The sequence below is a fragment of the Myotis daubentonii genome, chromosome 14 (assembly GCF_963259705.1).
Source record: "Myotis daubentonii chromosome 14, mMyoDau2.1, whole genome shotgun sequence".
Taxonomy (NCBI): Eukaryota; Metazoa; Chordata; class Mammalia; order Chiroptera; family Vespertilionidae; genus Myotis; species Myotis daubentonii.
Genome location: NC_081853.1, coordinates 1,562,369 through 1,573,218, shown reverse-complemented (window position 1 = coordinate 1,573,218; position 10,850 = coordinate 1,562,369).

Below are 10,850 nucleotides of genomic sequence, written 5' to 3'. Positions count from 1 at the left end.
GCGGTTCTCAACCTGTGGGTCGCGACCCCTTTGGCGGTCGAACGACCCTTTCACAGGGGTCGCCTAAGACCATCCTGCATATCAGATATTTACATGACGATTCATCACAGTAGCAACGTTACAGTTATGAAGTAGCAACAAAAATAATGTTATGGTTGGGTCACAACATGAGGAACTGTATTTCAAGGGCCAGAAGGTTGAGGACCACTGCTTTAGTGGTACCACAGTACCACCTAAATCTAAAACAAGATAATATTAAATGTAAATTGTAATTGAAAAATGCAATTTAAAGTTCTTTTTAAAAATTTTTAAAAAGTATCCCAGCTCTTTTCCACTATGAAGTCCACTGGAGCCTCTTGCATTTCAGGTTGTCAGATGCTGGGATGCTGGGGTTCTGGGGTGCTGGAATGCTGGGATGCTGGGATGATGGGGTGCTGCCTGGTGCTGGGATGATGGGGTGCTGGGATGCTGGGATGCTGGTTGGATGCTGGGATGGTGGGTGCTGGGGTGCTAGGATGCTGGTTGGATGCTGGGGTGCTGGTGGGTGCTGGGGTGCTGGGATGCTGGGATGATGCCGGTGGGCCTCCTGTCCTGGGAGGGGCTGTGAGTGAGCGCAGTGCACTCCCTGAGCTCAGGGGCAGGGCCAGAGACAGCACACAGTGAAGGCGGTCTCGGTCCTCAGCAGCTCTGAGACCTTGCTCCTCTGTCCCGTTGGCTGCGGAAGGAAGGTGACTTTGCGAGTGGCAGGGGGGCTGAGAGCAGCAGGACACGGACAAGGAGAAGGGAGACCATGAGATCCTGAGAGAGGCCTGCAAATAGAAAGCATGATTTAGTTCCACAGACGTTTATTAACAAATCAATTGTAATTATTATCCAAAGTAACAAGTGCTGAGAGACAAGGCTACGTGCAGAATATTAGGCGGTAAAGAGAGGAAAAGACTAGCCTTGACTGAGATACTTAATCCAAGTTTCACAGAAAAAGAAGTGTTTGAATGGCTCCATCTTTCCTTCATTCAACACACAGTTAAGGAGGCTTATCACGTGCAGCACTGTCCTGGGCACGAGGCAGACGGCAGACATCGTCACCCCACGGAGCTCACGGGAACGCCGCCTGCATGTGTGGGCCTGGGAGGTGCGCCTGGGAGAGCGCAGGCTGCGAAAACAGATGAGACAGTCAGACAAGTCACTTCCAAACTGTGCCGGCATTGCGATCCTGGAGGAACGGAAACTGATGATTAGAAGGGTCCATGGTTTCCAACCAGGGCCAGTTCCCCGCCCCCCCCACCCCCCCCCCCCCAGGAGACCAGCATCTAGCACGTAGAGAGAGGCCAGGGGTGCCTCTAAGCACCTCCCTGCCCACCCCCCACCCGGAATTACCCAGTTCCACTGCCCCTGCCCAGGCGGGGCTCAGGGGTGCTTGGGGAAGAGGTGCATTTGGTGTGAAAGGTGGAGGAGGCCAGCTGCTCAGGATGCCGGGAGCAGCGGGGAACGAGGCGCAGGAGCCTGAGCCGAGGGTGCAGGGAAGGTGAAAAGGAGGGGGTGGGAGCACATGTCCCAGCCTGTACGCAGCTGAAGGGAGGGTCTCTGCCCTGTGATGGCGGCGCAGCCTCCTCACCAATGCCCTCTCCCGCCTCGCCCCCTTGGAAAGCTGGAGCTCAGTGAGATTAGTTTGGTTTGGAGCCCTCCCTCTAGGCGGTGCAGGTGGTTGGAGAGGGGAGAGGCTTCTGCACCCAGAGGCTCGCAGGCGTGGCCGGGCAGATGGGAACAGAGGCGTGGCATTCCTTCACTGGTCCTCTTTACGGTTGAAAGGATCACATCGTGTGTGCCCCTCGCCCATGGGCCCCGCTGCCCCCCCCCCCCGCCCCCGACAGTTTATACTGATGGGTACTTGGAGGCTGGGGGAGAGGGTGGTTGGGAGCAGTGGCATGAGGCTCCCGGCTGAGGCTCCTGTGAGTGGTGAGGAGGCTCACAGAGAAGGGGTTTGCGGGGGACAGCGCTGGTGGTCCTGTGGGGACATGCAGGGGACACATCCCGTTCACAGGTGCTGAGGAGAGATCTGCGCTGGTGACGTGGGTGTGGGGTCGCCGTGGCCGCGGGAGTCTCCACAGTCTTGCAGGTGGAGAACGTATTCAGGGAAATGCCTGGGGAGACCAGGGGCGAAGGGCAGGGAGCTGGGCTCACTCCTGATTAAGGGGCAGAAAGAGACGAGACCAGAGGCGAGACCAGAGAGACAGGAAGAGCATGACTCCACCGCAGCAGGCACCCGCTTTAGGAACAAGAGGGGGAACAAAGGGGACTCTGTGACACTTTCAACCATAAAGGTGAGTGACTTAAAGAAAGAATGAGAACGGTCAAGCTGTCTGCGAGCGGGGGTCGGGCAGGAGGCGGGAGGTCGGGCAGGAGGCGGGGGTGGGGCAGGAGGCGGGGGGTCGGGCAGGAGGCGGGGTCGGGCAGGAGGCGGGGGGTCGGGCAGGAGGCGGGGGTGGGGCAGGAGGCGGGGTCGGGCAGGAGGCGGGGGGTCGGGCAGGAGGCGGGGGTGGGGCAGGAGGCGGGGGGTGGGGCAGGAGGCGGGGTGGGGCAGGAGGCGGGGTGGGGCAGGAGGCGGGGGTGGGGCAGGAGGCGGGGGGTGGGGCAGGAGGCGGGGTGGGGCAGGAGGCGGGGGGTCGGGCAGGAGGCGGGGTCGGGCAGGAGGCGGGGGGTCGGGCAGGAGGCGGGGGTGGGGCAGGAGGCGGGGGGTCGGGCAGGAGGCGGGGTCGGGCAGGAGGCGGGGGGTCGGGCAGGAGGCGGGGGTGGGGCAGGAGGCGGGGTGGGGCAGGAGGCGGGGTCGGGCAGGAGGCGGGGGGTCGGGCAGGAGGCGGGGGTGGGGCAGGAGGCGGGGGTCGGGCAGGAGGCGGGGGGTGGGGCAGGAGGCGGGGTGGGGCAGGAGGCGGGGGGTCGGGCAGGAGGCGGGGTCGGGCAGGAGGCGGGGGGTCGGGCAGGAGGCGGGGGTGGGGCAGGAGGCGGGGGGTCGGGCAGGAGGCGGGGTCGGGCAGGAGGCGGGGGGTCGGGCAGGAGGCGGGGGTGGGGCAGGAGGCGGGGGGTCGGGCAGGAGGCGGGGTCGGGCAGGAGGCGGGGGGTCGGGCAGGAGGCGGGGGTGGGGCAGGAGGCGGGGGGTGGGGCAGGAGGCGGGGGTGGGGCAGGAGGCGGGGGGTGGGGCAGGAGGCGGGGGGTGGGGCAGGAGGCGGGGTCGGGCAGGAGGCGGGGGTGGGGCAGGAGGCGGGGGGTCGGGCAGGAGGCGGGGGTGGGGGGGTCGGGAAGGAGGCGGGGGTGGGGGGGGTCGGGAAGGAGGCGGGGGTGGGGCAGGAGGCAGGGTGGGGCAGGAGGCGGGGGTGGGGCAGGAGGCGGGGGGTCGGGCAGGAGGCGGGGGTGGGGCAGGAGGCGGGGGGTCGGGCAGGAGGCGGGGGGTCGGGCAGGAGGCGGGGGTGGGGCAGGAGGCGGGGGGTGGGGCAGGAGGCGGGGTGGGGCAGGAGGCGGGGGGTGGGGCAGGAGGCGGGGTCGGGCAGGAGGCGGGGGTGGGGCAGGAGGCGGGGGGTCGGGCAGGAGGCGGGGGTGGGGGGGTCGGGAAGGAGGCGGGGGTGGGGGGGTCAGGAAGGAGGCGGGGGGTCGGGCAGGAGGCAGGGTGGGGCAGGAGGCGGGGGTGGGGCAGGAGGCGGGGGGTCGGGCAGGAGGCGGGGGTGGGGCAGGAGGCGGGGGGTCGGGCAGGAGGCGGGGGTGGGGCAGGAGGCGGGGGGTCGGGCAGGAGGCGGGGGTGGGGGGGTCGGGAAGGAGGCGGGGGTGGGGGGGGTCGGGAAGGAGGCGGGGGGTCGGGCAGGAGGCAGGGTGGGGCAGGAGGCGGGGGTGGGGCAGGAGGCGGGGGGTCGGGCAGGAGGCGGGGGTGGGGCAGGAGGCGGGGGGTCGGGCAGGAGGCAGGGTGGGGCAGGAGGCGGGGGGTCGGGCAGGAGGCGGGGGTGGGGCAGGAGGCAGGGTGGGGCAGGAGGCGGGGGGTCGGGCAGGAGGCGGGGGTGGGGCAGGAGGCAGGGTGGGGCGGGAGGCGGTGGCAGATGAGGGTTGGACATACCGAAGACGAGGCCCTTGGCGACCTTCTCGGAGCAGCTTCACCGCCGTGGTGAGCGTGGGGTTTCCTTAAAGACGCGGACTCCCCAGATGCGGGGGAAGAACGTGGGAAGGAACCCTTACATCTGGGCAGGATTTGAACAGCCGTTGTCCAGGCTGCAAACAGGAAACCAGTAGATCAACGAGGAGGCAGAAAACCAGACTGACGGGCCAACCACAGCGCAGCTCATTTGCTGGAAAAGGCTGGGCGGCAAGCAGCCCTCCCGGGTTCAGCAGCCCAGCACCGTCATTGCGCACCTGGACTCATTCTGCTTTCCCGCTCTGCCGTCTTTCACACGCGGACTTGTCCTCATGCTGCTGAGCACATGTCACACAGGGCGCCCGGGCAGGAGGAGGCGGGCGGAAGGAGGCGCTCACCCTCTTTCCTTGGGAGACTTGCCCTTTAGGTGTCATTGGCCAGAGCTCAGCACATGCCTTCCCCTGGAACCTGAGGGTCAGGTGCCGGGGTTGCAGAGCTGGCCGGCACCCACCCTGACTCCTCCCCTGCGGCTGAGCAAGGAGGGAGGGGGCTGGCTGCGGGGACGGCAGCGGGCAGTGTCTGCGTAGGAATCCACCCTTCCACACCCTTTGGTAGCCATGGGTGAGGGTGGGGAGGAACCAAAGACCTTGCAGAATGGACAAGCCCTTGAAGGATTAGAAGGAAAACAAGGATTAGATTTTAGAGTTGATATTCACGACCGACATGATACCCCCACCATTTACTGAGCGCCCATGTGGGGCAGGAGGTGGATTGCTTTACGATTTTTTCTCCTACACTGAGCACCACCAAGATGAGGGTGACTGTATGCTGGCGGAGCTGGTGACAGGATGCTGTGCTCAAGGGGCGCTGCCTGCATGCCAGGCCCTTCACAGTCACCGTCCCAGTCCCTCCTCAAAACCGGCGAGAGGGGCAGGTGCTGTGAGGACCTGTTCTGCAGAGAAAGCAGAATGTGGAGGGAGGACTGATCATTTGTCTGAGCCCCTGGCTAGCAGCAGCGAGCCCCAGGCCCTTGTCTCAGAGGCCACACCCTGGCCCCCCACAGTCCGCAGTAAGAGGAAGCTGCTGGCAAGCTCTGCTAGATCAGAGCGGGAGCAACTGCATGTTCGAATGGGGAATTGGCTGCCATAAGCATCCTGTTTACCAGTGTCCGGAGTCTTCAGCATTTCATGTTCCACACAATTTTGCAACTAAAGCACATCCATCAGACAGCTTGTGCCTTCCATCTCTCACCCTTGTTAACAGCTCACTGGTCTTCACGGCACCTCTGGGGCCTGGAGAACAGGGCGGTTAGGAGTGCGCGTGGGCTAAGTGCCGTCTGGGGCCAGGACTCTTTCCGAGGGAGAGTCATGACACAGGCCACACTTGGGGCAGGAGGGGCACCTTCTGACGCAGGAAAGAGGGTCTCCAACAGCAGATGGCACCAGCTGTCGGAATTACACAGGTTCCCCACGCGGCTCGGCTCACTCGAGACTGGAGAAGAGGGGCTTCGAGCGATCTGGCACAGCTCGGTGCTCAGCTACACCCGGCATCTCCCTGCTCCTCACCGAGGTCCTGGAGAGGCACCTGCATTATCCATTTTACCGCCCAGAAAATGAGGCCTTGAATGTCTACAAAATTTGCTTAAAGCTATACAGCTCGTGAGAGCCAGCGATGAACTTGGTGCCCCTGCTCTGTCTCCAGACCACGGCCCAGGTGCCCTGGGCAGAGCGAGCTGGTGGGGGAATTGGGGGCAGACAAAGGGGTCCTGAAACCCATAGTCCTTGTTTCCTTAAAATCCCATTTCTGTTCCAAATATATTCCAAGATGTGTATATTTCAGGATGAGCACACATGCATGGCAGCATGCTGGAAAGTCATCTGTAACAGAACAAAAGTAAAGAGACTGCAAGTACAAGATGACACCCACGCTACACCCAGAGTGTCCTAGGGGAGGAGAGAGGTCGAAGGCCAGCCAGCCTTTCTCCGGATAATCCTGGCTGCTCCAGGCTGGGTCTTCACGTGGTCATTTTGCTGAGTTCAGTTTCTTTCCTTCCCATTTCCCAAGCTGCTGGCCTGCCTGCTTCGGGCAGAGGGGAGACGACTGGGGAGTGAGGCCTAGTTCCAACCACCGCTGTCAGCCCCTCTCCCTTCAAGATGACTTACAGAATTTGGGTTCCTTTCTCCAGTTTGGAGACTAGAGGTATTATCTAGAAATGGCATTATCACAAATCACAATCAGATCCTAAAGCAGGGGATCTGAAATGATGGGCTGTCTGCCCGAGGCTGCCCCTAGCTCGCAGATCCCCACCCCCCACTCCCGGCGCCCTAGGACGCCAGGTGGTGGGGAGTGGAGGGCGGCCCTGATTTCAGCCCTCACCGTGCAGAACACAGTAAGGAACGTGGCCCGACCTAGCCTACTCTCCTTCCCAGACTGCTTTCCAGGACTGAAAGCAGAAAGCTGCGGACACTCTCACCCAGCTTGCAGAGACAGCAGGGACATTCCAGGAACTCCTTTTCGAGTGTTGTTGGATTACTTAAATCCTGCAGCTTAGCTTGGAAAGACTCAATTAAAAGGAGTTTTAGGAAAACTTCAGAACCATGAAAGGCCTAAAACCACGTTCAAAAAGAGATGAGAAAGGGGTGGCGGCAGCAGCCTTTGTGGTTCCTAATGGCCTCCCAGCCCTGGGCGGCCAGGCTGCGTGTTCATCACCGAGGTTTCCCAGTCTTCTCTTCCCACGAACCCCTTTTCCCTGAGCAATCAACGCCCCTGGCTCCCCAGAAGGGCTGAATGTGTGGGACCCACTGACTGTCTATGAGGAGTTGCCAAAGGTCATTCAGATATGATATCTTTAATCAAAATAACTGTCTCTAGAAAGCCTGATTGGACTCACTATTTTGGTTTTTAATCCAAACAACTGTTTGGCAGTTGTGGCCATTTAAACACACCCGGGAAAACAGGGGGTCCGCCTTTATTCTATCTATGTGATGGCAAGCTTAGGGAGCGCTCCCTGAAAGTCACACACTTTGGGGAGATAAAATACTTAAAGTTGTAGATAAAACAGAAGTGCAATCCCAGATCTTTAGGCTTTTTCAGGCTCTTTATCAGGAGCTTTTCGCAAGCTTCTCTGCTGGGGAGGCAGCTGCCCGCCCCAGGCCGTGGGCACTCGGTGCACGCACTTCACGGCCGTAGGAGCACGTCCGGCAGCATCACTCCGTTGTGGAGAAGTTGGTCAACAATCCAAGCACAGTGTCAATTTAACATATCTTTTAAAAAACCACAAGCACAACTACTTCCATCCAACCACCCGAGTGCCTGTGCTTGCTGATGCGTTGTTAGCAACATTACGTTGCCACTGGCAAAGCTCTAACATTGACTCAGCAAAGCTGTGGATGCGACCTGGGTCTTGCATTTGAGGAAGATGTCCACTGCCCGCACGTAGTTGGCACCTTGGGCCTGCTCTGGGGCGCAGGGGCCAGCGTGTGGTGAGGCCCGCAGTGGTCCTCGCGGCGCCGGCTGGCAGCCTCAGGCAAGCCCGCCGGCACGCGGGCGTCTCCAGCGCAGCAGGCCTTTCCCTGGGAGCCTTGGCACAACGCGGAGACCTCCGCCCGCAGCACAGAGGCACGGAGGTTGTGGCGGTTGCTTCAGCAGAACAAGTGGAAAGTGATAAAGGCATCACTTTGTTTCCTACCAGCTGTCATAGTTGTGCAGCTCTGACACCTGGGAGGAAACTTCTGAAAACCAACAGGTATCATACATATAAGTATGTGTTTTCTGTTGCTGCGTGACAAATGACCCCACATGTAGTGTCCTGAAATAGCACACACTCTAGCTCACGCCTCTGTAGATCTGCAGCCCTGGTTGGCCGGACTGGCTTCTCTACTCTGGTTGTCATAAGGCCAAAATCAAGGAGTCACTGGGGCTGCGCTCCTTTCGGGAGACTTTGGGTTGGGTTTCCAAGCTCATTCCGGTTTGGGGCTAAATTCAGTTCCTTTCAGATATAGACCTAGTCCCAGTCTCCTCCCCAGTCGCTGCTGCTGCTCTGTCCTCCAGAGGCACCTGCATCCTCCTCAAGCTTGCACACTACCCACCCCACAGCGATGGGGTTCCTCTCACACTTGGAATCTCTCCTGCATCGGCCAGAAAACGTTCTGTGCTTTTAGGGTTCATGTGATTAGATTGGGCCCAGGTGGATCACCCAGCTAATCTCTCTTCTTTAAAGTTTGTAACCTTAACTACAGCTGCAAAGTCCCAGGTGACACAACATATTCACAGGTTCCAGGGATTAGGATACGGACATTTTGGGGAGCCCATTATGTGGCCTGCCACAATATCCATATCCTATCTAATAAAAGAGAAACATGGTAATTAGCCATACGTCCGCTACCCTTCCCATTGGCTAATCAGGGCGATATGCAAATTAACTGCCAGCCAAGGTGGCGGCCGGCAGCCAGGCAGCTTGAAGCTAACATGAGGCTTGCTTGCTTCAGTGATGGAGGAAACCAACGTTCCCCGCCTGCCTTGCCGGCCTCTGAGCTTGCAGTTTGAAACATTGTTACAAATATAGAAGCTAAACAAAACCCCAGAAATCTGCTTTCAGCCAGTGGGGATCTCAGAGCTGGAGTTGATACAGTGTTTCGATTATAGAACCCAAACAAACCAGATACCTGCTTTCAGCAGCAGAGGCCTCAGAGCTGGAGCCAGAGCTAAAGCAGGCCCAGAATAAAAAGAAAAAGAAAAAAAGGAGCAGTTGGGAGCTTCAGTCACCCGTCAGCCTGAAAACAGCCCTCAGCCCCTCACCCAGACTGGCCAGGCACCCCAGTGGGGACCCCCACCCTGAAGGGTGTGTGACCAGCTGCAAACAGCCATCATCCCCTCACCCAGGCTGGCCAGGCACCCCAGTGGGGACCGCCACCCTGATCCAGGACACTCTTCAGGGCAAACCAGCCGGCCCCCACCCGTGCACCAGGCCTCTATCCTATATAGTAAAAGGGTAATATGCCTCCCAGCACCGGGATCAGCGGAGCCGCTAGGCCTCCGAGCACCGGATCAGCGGAGCCGAGAGGCCTCCCGGCACTGGGATCAGCATGACAGGGGGCAGCGCCCAAACCCCCTGATTGCCCTGTGGCTCTGTGTGTGACAGGGGGCGGGGCCACAACCTCCCTATCCACCCTGCTCTGTTCGTGACAGGGGAAGGCGCCCCAACCCCCTGATCGGCCCTGCTCTGTGCCTGATAGGGGGGAGCTCCCCAACTCCCTGATCGCCCTGCGGCTCTGTGTGTGACAGGGTGCGGCACCCCCCCCCCCCACGGGCCCTGCTCTGTGTATGACAGGGTAGAGCTGTAACCTCCTCATCGGCCCTGCCATGAGTGTGACAGTGGCGGCACCCCAACCCCCTGATCGGCCCTGCTCTGTGGGTGATAGAGGGCAGCGCCCCAACGCCCCCCCCCCCATGGGCCCTGCTCTGTGTGATGGGGTAGAGCCATAACCTCCCCATCGGCCCTGCCCTGAGTGTGACAGTGGCGGCGCCCCAACCCCCTGATTGGCCCTGCTCTGTGGGTGATAGAGGGCGGCACCCCAACCCCCTGATCCGCCCTGCCCTGAGTGTGACAGTGGCAGTGCCCCAACCCCCTGATCCGCCCTGCTCTGTGTGTGACAGGGGGCGGTGCCCCTACTCCCCTATCCGCCCTACTCTGTGTGTGACAGGGGGGAGCTCCCCAACTCCCTGATCGACCCTGCTCTGTGCGTGACAGGGGGCAGCGCCCCAACCCCCTGATGGGCCCTGCTCTGTGCGTGACATGGGGCAGCGCCCCAACCCCCTGATAGGCTCTGCTCTGTGCGTGACAGGGGCTGCCACCACAACCTCCCCAACGACCCTGCCTTGAGTGTGACAGGGGGCAGTGACCCAACCCCCCAATCGGCCCTACCCTGAGCGTGACTGAGGGTGGCATCGCTACCTCCCGGTCCGCCCTGCTCTGTGCATGACAGGGGGCAGCACCCCAACTCCCCAATTAGCCCTGCTCTGAGCCTGACCAGGGGCTGCACCTAGGGATTAGGCCTGCCCTCTGCCACCCGGGAGCAGGCCTAAGCCAGCAGGTCGTTATCTCCCAAGGGGTCCCAGACTGTGAGAGGGCACAGGCCGGGCTGAGGGACCACCCCCGCTCCCCCAAGTGCACAAATTTTTGTGCACCGGGCCTCTAGTACTTTTATATCCTGAAAAGCAGCATTATAGCTGAGCCCTGGTGGGGTCTGCATTGCAATCTGAGTAACTGAGCAAAATGTAATTAATGTTTTGTCAGTTACCTATCGCTGCAGCACAAATTACCCCCAAATTTAGCAGCTTCACAAGATAAGCCTTCCGGGAGTCAGCGATCAGTTGCAGCTAGTTGAGCGCCTCTAGTCTAGCCCAAGGTTTCTCATGAGGTCACCCAGCTGCAGTTTCAACTGAAGGGGCTTCATTGATTTGGGAGGTTGAAGATCTGCTTCCAAGTTTATCACATGTTGGCAGCCTCAGAAAGTTCACCTCTGAGTTGGGTGAGTGATCTGACAGAGCCGGAGGCACAGAGCAGCCGAGTGAGTGCACCGAGTGTGAGAGCCTGGGCGGGAGCCACATCTTTCTTCTTTTGCAAGCACCTTCCCCATTTTTAGTGCACACTTCAGTGGTGTACACACATTCACGTCGCTGTGTGCAGCTCTCCAGAACTTTCTCATCTTGCCAACCAGTACTCCATACTCACTGAGCA